The following is a 10,324-nucleotide window of genomic DNA, read 5'->3' as shown; positions in this document are numbered from 1 at the left end:
GAGTATATACTACACCATTTTTGATGAAACGAATGCTACATCTTTACGAAAGAGTATATACTACATTATTTGTGCAGAAGTATATACTTCTTTCTTATATGAAGTTGGTATATACTTCATTTTGTAATGAGAGAGAGAGAGAGAGAGATCCTAAATTTCATATCAAGAAGTATATACATTATTTTTCATGAGTGATCAGATACTGCATTAAACATAAGAAGGAAAAATTAGTACTCATTTGTTAACCGGTACAGTATAATAAACAAAAGTTGATTGTATAAGTGCAAAGGAAACTGCTAAATATTCCTCCCATGCATACATTGCATGATAACACGTGTGCTAGGTACATGCATGCATCATCGGTGCCTAGGACTTGCTTGCACCGTGGGGTGTGGCAGATCGGCAGCAGGAGAGCAGAAACCGACGCAAGGTAGCTGCACTGCCGGAGTGCAAGCTATGGAAGTTAGCCGGTTGGATTACTCTATGCATTGAACTCGCTCACCATGGCCGCTCAGCGGCGCGGCCGCCGGCCAGCGTCTCCGTCCTGTCCGGCTGCATCCTGAGAAATTTGAGTAGAGTTATGTAAGACGGCGTTGATAGATTGTTGCATTCAAAAAATTACTCCCATATAAGATTAGAGCGAGATCTATGCGTACCTTAACTCCTTTAGTGATTTCACTAATCAATTCATAATGTGTAACAAGACCACAAATTAAACATGATACTGGATGCATGCCTCGAATTTACCCACGAGAGTGCATGATAGCATCGTACATAACCTGGTCAATGCATCACCCTCATGTAGCTTGCGTTGGCCACGGAGGCTCGTCGCATCGTTCTATGCGCGTCTTCCCCGTAGGCAGGTGCCACACTTCATTCTCTTGTCGCCGCCGTCTTCGAATCGCCGCTGCCCGGCATGGTGCAAATAGAAGATTCAAAATCCTAATAATGAGATTAATATACGGGGCAACAAATGTGCAACAGTACGTGTGTTTATCCCTAGTATTCTGGAACAACTTTTCAAAGTCCACCTTTTCCCTTCCGTGAGATTTTCACCTAATTAAATAATTAATTAAGTAATTGGATATTGGTTGGAGTTTAAACGGGATAGCCTCAAAGCTGACACGTTGGTAGGAGTATGTACTCCTAGGAGTACTAACCCATTTTCCTATATTTATATATATAAGGGCAAAGATTATATCTAATGTTTCATACAAAGAAAACCATTGTACTATGTTTATTGGGGGAATAATTGTTATCTGGCCTTGCGAAGCCCAAAAATGATTCCACAAATGCCTATTGGATATCTCCATTTGAAGCTTCTATGAAAAATTTACCATAGTATGTGTGCTTTAGTTTTTTACACTAATTTAGTACCATGCTTATATGTAATCAGTTGACGTGCAAAGCACGTACAAATTAGAACAACTGGGCATAACAGATGTTGCGACGCTCGAGACCATTGCTTGTCGTGAGGGTCTGGCTCTTGCTGAAGATCTAATGCTCCGGAACATTGTCATCGCGTCAGATTCCAAGCAAGCTATCCACGATATTTCATATTCAAGCCGAGGTGGCTCCGGTGCTATTATTTCCGAGATCAAACAGAGAGCCTCTTTGTTAAACTGTTTATTTAAATTCGAAGGTAGAGCCACTAATGGTGATGCTGATAGGTTAGCCAAGTTTTCAATTTTTTTGATCTGAGTCGATATGGTTTGTTGAGCCCCATGATCCTTTTTGTATCCCACATCATGTGGTCTATGATCAATAAAGCTTGATTTAACCCCTAAAAAACTATCCAAGGAGTACTCCTTTAGGAACCCGTAAGGGTCACCTGGGGTGGACTAAGAGCGCACTCTAGCCGTCGCCACGTGTCACACGCTGGATACTTCCTTCGATTTGGGATTTTTATTTTTTTTTGCATGCGTTTTTGGCTTTTTATATGACTTTTTCCGGGTTTTTTGGCTTTTCGATTTCCCCCGGTTTTTCTTAGGTTTTAGACAAAAACGTTGTTCTTTTTGTGCTAGAAAACGTGTTTTTTCCCTTCATGAGAGGCACAGATTTGCTTCCGTTAGAGGCAGAGTCGCGTCTCTCAGAAACAGGAAAAAACACGCTTATTGTTTTTCTTCCGCGAGAGTGCCTCTCGAAAACGGAAAAAATGCATTTTTTCCTTCCGCGAGAGGCATGGAATTGCTTCCACTAGTCCTGCATCTCGAAAATGAAAAAAAACACATTTTTTTCCTTCTGCTAGAGGCATGGATTTGCTTTTGTGAGAAGCATAGCCGTGCTCTCGAAAACGAAAAGAACACGGGTTTCCCTTCCGCGAGCGGCGCAAATTTGTTTCCACGAGAGACATAGTCGTGCCTCTTTCGAAAAGAAAAATGTGCAAGGTTTATTCGTTCGGTTTTTAAAAGAAGACGCCAAAACCTATCAATATGAGATCTAGTTTTGATGATCTTGACACGAGTAATCCAACGGTGAAAACGATTCAAGATTTAGACGTACAGTTTAAGGAATAAAACGTTTTGAATAAACGGATATACGAAAAAAAAACTCACATGTTAGGATGTCCGTCACTTATTGCAAAGTGGAGACAAAAGTGAGTGCTGCTTAATTAGTTGTATAATGTTCACTCATTATTTTATCAATCAATTTATGGAAGAGTTGGACATGACTCCGTCTAAAGCTCAATGCGATCTACTCCTTCCGTCTGTAAATATTCGTCATCAAAATAGATAAAAAAGAATGTATGTAAACATATTTTGACAAGTATTTTCGGACAGAGGGAGTAAATGTTAGAACTTCTGCCCCAAGTCGATGGAGCTCTGAAGGTAGAGTGAAAATTAATGTTGATGCAGGAATATCGAGGGGTATTCCTGGAAAACTCAAGAATCTGACGTCAGACCGCCGTCGCCCCGACGTTCTCCGATGGCTCGCCGCATCTTCCCCCGCCCAGATCCACCGCGCCTCCTCCTCTCCCGTCCAGATCCCCCGCAGAGCGAGAGGATGCGAGGTTGCGGCCGAGAGGAGAGACTGCTGCAGCTTCTCCTCGTCGCGGCTGATGACTGGGCCGAGCTTCTCCTCGTCGTTGTGCAGGTCAAGAGGTAGGCTGGCGTCGTAGAGAAGCATGGCGTGGAAGTGGCCAAGCTCGACGGTGCGGAGGGCTGCCTTGTGGTGTCGACCGGGGACTTCCGCCCGCCCGAGCAGTTGGCTCGTCAGATGGACAATCAATCTTGCTGCTTTGTTACCCTGAAGCTTGTGCGAGGGTGAACACTGGAAACCTTGTGTTTTCCTTTCAATGAAAAATCGGTAGCCAAGAGTTCCTCAATTCGATAAAAAAAATCGTTTGTGGTGATTAGCCTCCCAATCTTGATTCTGCGCGCGTTCGTGGTGGTAGATGGAGACGGGTGGCCGCGTTGACTGTCGCGAACCGGACCGTCAAAGTCATGCTTCTGAAATATCATGTTTTATGATTACATTCTTGGATTTTTTTTAATAAAAAGTTACTCCATCCGTCTCAAAATAAGCCAAACTTATTTTGGGACCGAGGGTGTAATACATAATACATACAAATATTTCCTCCATGGAATTGGCTGTCAAACAGATGGCCGAACTCCGGATTTGAACCTCAACATTTGGAATGCGGATTTGGTGAAGTTGGAGGCCCCTTAATGTCAGAAGATTATATAATCCACGCAGAGCTAAAGGGCCTGGAGCTGTCTAGGCTGACTGTTGAACTATTCTTATTAGCTGAAGGGCCATTAGTCAAGGTATAAACCCATTCTTTGTGCGAACGTAAGCATATAATTTTTTTCCCAAGAGGCCAACATCATAACCTTGTTAGTTGAAGTCAATTGCATGTTCATCATTGGCGATACATATTGGACTTTAGTTGCCCTTTCCTTTGTTCCTGCTCCACCTGGTTCAGTCGAGTTATAGTTCTCTCCTCGCAGCATACTCTAAGTGGGGCCTCCACATCTTGCAGGTGAGGAATCGATCCCTTGAGTGCATATGAGCATATGATTTTCTTTATTTTTTTCATTTTTTGAAGGATGCAGTTCAGTTTGTTCCGTGCATGGAACTAGTATAATCCTCTTCCAAGTCGTTTATATTCACAATTTGGAGGACTGGTAGGTCGAGCATGCACATAGTGATCATATGGACTGGCCCTTTGTTTTTCACAGAGAGATGCCACGCCGTGCCAAGCTTGTTGATGACACCAAATGGAGGGAAGTAGCATTTGCTAACCGCAAAATTTCTTTGTAGCTCGTCCTACACGGTGCCCCTTATCTGTACCGTTGACCATGATATTGAGATATGTGCTAGTGCCAGCATCAATAGTAGTATCCGTGTAGCCACAGAGTGATTAGAGGCTGTTTGGTTTGTGACTAACTTTGCCAAAGGTTGTCACATCTAAGGTTAGGCAAGTTTGGCAAACTTAGGTGAGTATTTGATTCAAGCCACACCTTAGCCAAGCCGTACTTGAGCCCCACATGGCATACACACAAAAAGTATGGCAAGATTCCCTTAGGCTTGCCAACTTGTGACTCTCATTTTGATGAATTTACCTTAGGCAAGGTTGGCAAAAATGTGTGGTAAAATATGACAATGCTAGGCCTAGAACCAAACAGCCCCTTCGTCCGAAAAGGCTAGTGACACCAGTCCTCTCGCTGCCGCTTGCATGCAGTACTGTAGTCACGTGGGTTTGCCAGAGCTCAAGTAAAGAGAGAGTCTGCTGCATGCAAGTTTTAAAGAGAGAGAGTGCCGTTGTTCAAAGTTTTTTTACAAAATTAAGAGAGAGAGAATTGCATGCACGGGTCGATAGAGAAAGAAAAAGGAAGAGAAAAGAGTGGCATGCACCGGTTGTCAGAGGAACAGTCTGGGAGAGAGTGTGAGAGGCCTATGCAACCTTGTGCCATAGACAGTAGCTGAGGAACAGTCTGGCATCGTTGTTTCCACCTATTTCACTGTTGAAAGAAGCTAGGTTGCTGAGTTTCAGATCCATGGTGTATACGAGGAGATGGGAAGGAAGAAAAAAGAGGATGCCAGATTATAAGATACCTCTGATCCAGGAAGATGGAGACGGATGTCATTGCGGATGGATCCGGAGGCGCCACAGTTGAAGTCTGTTCGGCAGCTGCCCCTATCACCATTACGGGCTCCTCTGCCTCCTTGGTGTCTTCACCTCTTTTCATGTTGAAAGAAGCGAGCTCGCTGCTCTGCAGATCCATGGTGGTACAAGCAGATACGAAAGAGGAGAAAGAGGATGCAAAAGTAAAAAAAATGTTTTTTTTGGCAGAAAAAGTAAAAAAATGTTGCCCGATGGAAGGAACGAGATTACACGCGTCGTACTTGTACAGAGGAGTCGTCCGGTCTTGTCCTGTCCTTTTGTTTTTCCTGAGTCTTGGCCCTCCATGTCTTGTCCAGTAGCCTACTAGGCCCATCAAATTCGAATCTTTTTCAGTCCCCTGCAGAGTATTAGGCTTTGATTCCAGTGGCAGAGCTGCTCATCTTAAACATGTGAACGTATCTCGAGGAAAATAATTCTTTATTGTGCGGCCCTGATAGAGGGTACCGTGGAGCTCCAGCTATACAAAACCGCTCTCTTTGCTAACAGACTAGTGGTTGGGGCGCATCCAGGTGCGCCGCCTGAGAGGAAGCTGGGGCGGTGCTAGATAGGATGCGCCCCTTCCACTTTCTTGATTGTACCACGTGATGTTATTTCGTCAGAATCAAAATATAGCAATATGAAGTACTGCTACATGCACGTTCACGTCTAAAACCAAAGGCTGGCGACGGTCCATGATACATCTAGAGGCAATGGAAAATCACTGCTTGGGTCATGAGCGGGTAAGACGCGTCGGTCTCCTTGGCGCACTTGCCCGGATCCCCATGCCCTGACCTCACTTCCACGGCACCTTGAAGGCATCACCGCCAGGGCGTCGCTTCAGTAGCCATCAATTGTTACCACATGCTTTTTCAGCTGTGAAACGAGACAAATTGCATGAATATGATAGATCATGTGCCTAAAACATGCTCAAGGTAGTTTTTATTTTTGTTCTACACAACTACACCTCCATCTTACTTTGTTTTTGTTGCATGTTTCATCTGTTTCACCAAACGGGTAGTCATCCTTCGTGTCACTCCCATCATTATTAATCACAAACTTATAAGCATAGTTCATGAGCCTACCCGCCACAACCAGCATTGTGGGATCTGTCACAACCGATTAGTTTCTACTCAGGAAGGCTGAGAAGAGAGCCTGTCGTGATCTTGTTTAGTCCTTCCATGGCACCTGAATGACAGTCCAGACCACATTAACCAGAAGTACGGTTGTGGGTTAGTAATAAGGAATGAGGTAAAATCGAAAAATACTTTAAGTATCTTGTATCAAGGCACTTGAGTAGAACGAAACAATACAAGTACAAAGGAGTGACTTCACGTAAATAGATACTTGCATCTTCACTTCTTCAGTGTCACTGTTGTGATCCTAATTTGTAAAACATGAGTGCTCACACAGTTCTTACGTAGCATCTCTAAACTGCACAACCTAAAATGATCCCAAACCTAGAATTCTAGATTGCTGCAAGCATAACAATTTTTTATAAGATTCTTATTTAAGGCGTAATACATAACTGGTCTACATAATAAAGCAGCACATGTCTATTTCCATGGCCAACCGCAAAAGCTAACAAAAATGGTTAGAAGAATTCTCTTGTGCGGGACGTCTTAAAAAGCAATATCACCTACGAATCACACAAGGAATTAGAGCATAACTCTCTAGCTCTAATTTATTTATCTAATTTTCCAAGCAGTCAGTATTGGAGCAGGCACTTCCTTGATATATTTCACATTTTAAGGATAACAAAGTTCATGGATCTACTATTAGGAAGAGCTGAAGGAGTAAAAACCAGCATAGCTTGAAGGAATGTAGTCAGTAAAACTGCAAAGTGGGCCTGCGAAAAACTAAACAGAGACATTTTTTCAACATCTTCTCTAGCTGGGCTTGATTTTTTAGTACTGCAGGCAAACATGTTGCTAAATGCCTCTAATTCCTAACAAGTTATGTAATGGGGAGATTAGCTTGTTTGTACCAGCTTCATCTCGCTTGCATGGATTCTATTTATTAGAATTATTTGCCGTAAAAAATGCCTTGGTCATACATATCTAAGTACGACTATGCTTTTATGTACTCCCTCCGTTCCAAAATAGATCTAGGAACGGAGGGAGTAGTTGTGTGAGTGTGTAACAACATCTCAATATCAAAGTTTTAGTATCAAGGATAAAAAACTTTGTGGATGTACTATTAGGAAGAGCAGTGATTACAGCCAGTATAGTTTGGATAAATGTAGGCAGTAAAACTGGAAATTGGGCTTGAAAAAACTAAACAAAGGCATTTTTTCAACCACTTTTCTAAGTGGGCACGATGATCTTTGCCAAGTATGATAGGCAAACAAGTTGCTAATTGCCAAGTGCTAACCAATTTATCTACCACCATTGTTACCTGACGCGTTATGCAAGGGTGGTTAGCTTGTACCTGTCAGCTTCTGCTCCCTAACATGGATTCTAGTTAATGGATCACTATGCTTTTGAAGTGCTTATGCACCACATCTCAATATCTAAGCTTTAGCAATAAAACCAAATAACTACAGAAACAATAAAATTTTAACAGGGAATATAGATGAGCGCTGCAATGTCAAGTGTAGAACAATAGATTCACAAGCATGGTGCTTACCACACTTGCCCTGATGCTTGACCATGGTGACGGCGCCGCTATGCCTCCAGTCCAGCGCGTCGGGCACGGCGTCGGGACAGGAATGTACATACCGCGCATGATGTACTTTGGAAGCTCATCTTCCTTGCGCTGTGCATTTGAGAAAAAAATATAATAATTGGTAAGAAGCAATTGCTGTGACGATTGATCGAAAGTGAAGCAAGATGGAAAAACAGAGAGCAGAGTAAAAGGGAAATAATAAGACAACGGCACTAAAAGTATCATGTGAGTATGTTGGCAGATCGTCTCGCGGACAATTAATCAGCACAAATGTGTGCGCATGTGTATGTTGAAACATAAATGGAAAATTAGCATATGTCGTTTCCACATGCAAATTAAATAAAAGAAATTGAATGATTTATTGAACCAAAAATGAGGTTCATGGCATTCTCATTGACAGTTGGATTTCTAATGAACCTATGTAATTGGCAAATGGAAAGGAAAGAAAAAAGAAAAGAGAATGATTAGCATATGGTAATTAGTTGAAAGTCTCTGAATAATAAAATGAGCTACGATCAGTTGTATACAATCTATCATGATACACACAAGAAGTCATAAGAAATGAGCTCTTAAATGTAAATAATCAGAATCACAACTAAAAGCAAGATAGTTACTCTAACACTTGGGTAGACTCATAAAAAAACTACTGCTGGCACATGACACCTCATCTGAGAACCATTTCTTAGCCTGGATTAGCAACGTTTCCTAAAGTAGCTTGTTCATTAAAAAAACAAGCTTTTATCATTTGGGTGTGGAGGGATTCAGCTTGAACAGCCGACTCCTTGATGAACCTGTGAAAGCTACTGAAACGACTTTTTGTATTCTTACATTAGTAGCCAAATGTACTGATGTATAGGGATACTTTATTCTCTCTTTCTCCAAACCGAACCACTACACTTGTCAAGGTCATATTGCCATCAACTGTGAAGAACAGCATCAACACAACATCATCTAGTAATTAGAACAGAACTTGGATAAGAACTCCAAAATGGAGCCAAAGGAGACCTCTTCTTTGATATGAGCAATCATTTCAAGAATAAGCATCTGGTTTCCATAATAGTTCCATAGGAAAAATTGTGCACACACTCCAGTTTTTTTACATGGTGGTACATCAAGATTGCACATACCTCAAAGACAGAAGTTTAACCAAAACGAGATTTGTATAAACTGAAATAGAGCATAACCAAAACGTACAAATTGTAGTTGATGTTCAGATCTGGGATAGATGGTGGAGAGGGGAAGCTCACCACGTTGGTGTTATGTTGGCCTGCTCCTCTGGCCGCTCTACCTGCAGAAACGAGATCAGATGGGTCAGTGAGAGAAGAGAGGGGAGATAGAGGAGATAAGATAATGTTAACTAACAGATCAAACACCGCAAACCGAAGCTCACACCACATGACGTGTGAGACATCAAGTGGCTGAGTCTGAGAAGTACGTGCCTCTGCACACAAGAGCAACATGTCCACTAGATATGCATGAACCTTGTCCTTGTCGCCAATGCATGGGAACAGAGTGTTGCGGAAGATGCGATGCATGATATCCAGAAAGGAGTTCAACACCCAAGATGACTTGCCATTGGGGAGTACCTTCTCAACAAGGAAGGGCTGAAGCTGGTTCTTGTTGGCAAACTTAGAGTTGGCATGGGGGCGAACGCCAACGGGGGTGTGAAGCCCGTCATCAGGAATGTGCAGCAGATCCATGAACTCTTTCCATGTAGTAGACAGCTGACGGCCATTGGTCATCCAGGTCATCCTCCGCTCCTCCCCGGGATGAAAGTACACTGAGGAAAAGAACTGACAGATAAGCTCAGGGTCATAGTCAAGGTGAAAGGAGATCACCGGCTCAATAGCAAACTGCTCCACCAAGTCCAGAGCCTCGCCACAATAGTCACGAAACTTGTCTTTCCGCAGGTGATGCATGTCTATCCACTTGACATCCATGAAGGTATTCTGCTTGTTCTTGATCACATCCAGATAGATGAGAGCCTGTTGCTTGGTCCAGAACAACTCGGTGCCTCTGAGGATAGCCCGAGGATTCACATAGGGATTGATCTTCCGGCACTTAACATACTCAGTGGTTGAAATCTCGTCCATGCCCTTAGCCGGTTCCTTTTGCTTGCTGGCAGTGGTCTTGACATTGCGCTTGGGGGCATTGGAGCCCTCTGGGGCTTCATCTTGGGGGTTGCGCAGAAGCTTGGAGCCAGTGTCACGACTGGGATTGGAACGGCGAGAGCCACCACCTGAGACACAGAACGCAAAAACACCCACAACAGCCAAGAGAGATTAATGCAAAGACCACAACAAAGCAAGTGAAACAAGTAGAAAGTACACATGGTAAATGCCTAGAGAGAGATTTGATCCCTATGGTAGTACTGCCAAGAGCTGCGGAGCTAAGAGAGTAGTACGGCTCTTAGACGCGGTAGTACCGTGCAAGATCACGGTAGTACCGGGTGTAGGGGCGGTAGTACGACCTTAGCGCCGCGGCCGACGTGGTAGTGCCGCGTCTGCGGAGCGACACTACCGCACGGTACGGTAGTACCGCACCGCGTTAGAT

General features: G+C 43.3%; 1 long non-coding RNA gene across 6 annotated transcripts; it reads right to left on the bottom strand.

Moving 5' to 3' along the window:
- Positions 1 to 266: 266 nt before the first annotated feature.
- LOC125546420 (uncharacterized) lies at positions 267 to 9,144 on the bottom strand. 6 transcript variants are annotated; one of them, XR_015599132.1, is made up of 8 exons: positions 9,019 to 9,144; positions 7,733 to 7,861; positions 6,083 to 6,292; positions 5,350 to 5,980; positions 5,059 to 5,216; positions 4,858 to 4,964; positions 657 to 907; positions 270 to 559 (listed from the first exon to the last, which is right to left on the bottom strand). It is a non-coding gene; the product is annotated as an uncharacterized LOC125546420 (long non-coding RNA). The 6 variants fall into 6 exon arrangements; XR_015599133.1 differs by having other exon boundaries at positions 275 to 559; positions 780 to 907; XR_015599131.1 differs by having other exon boundaries at positions 267 to 907.
- Between the last annotated feature and the right edge of the window lie 1,180 nt (positions 9,145 to 10,324).

This window comes from Triticum urartu, chromosome 3A (genome assembly GCF_056163025.1).
Source record: "Triticum urartu cultivar PI428250 chromosome 3A, HENAU_Tu73, whole genome shotgun sequence".
NCBI classification, from domain to species: Eukaryota; Viridiplantae; Streptophyta; class Magnoliopsida; order Poales; family Poaceae; genus Triticum; species Triticum urartu.
The sequence above is the reverse complement of the archived record's forward strand: the minus strand, read 5'-3'. Positions and strand labels throughout refer to the sequence as shown.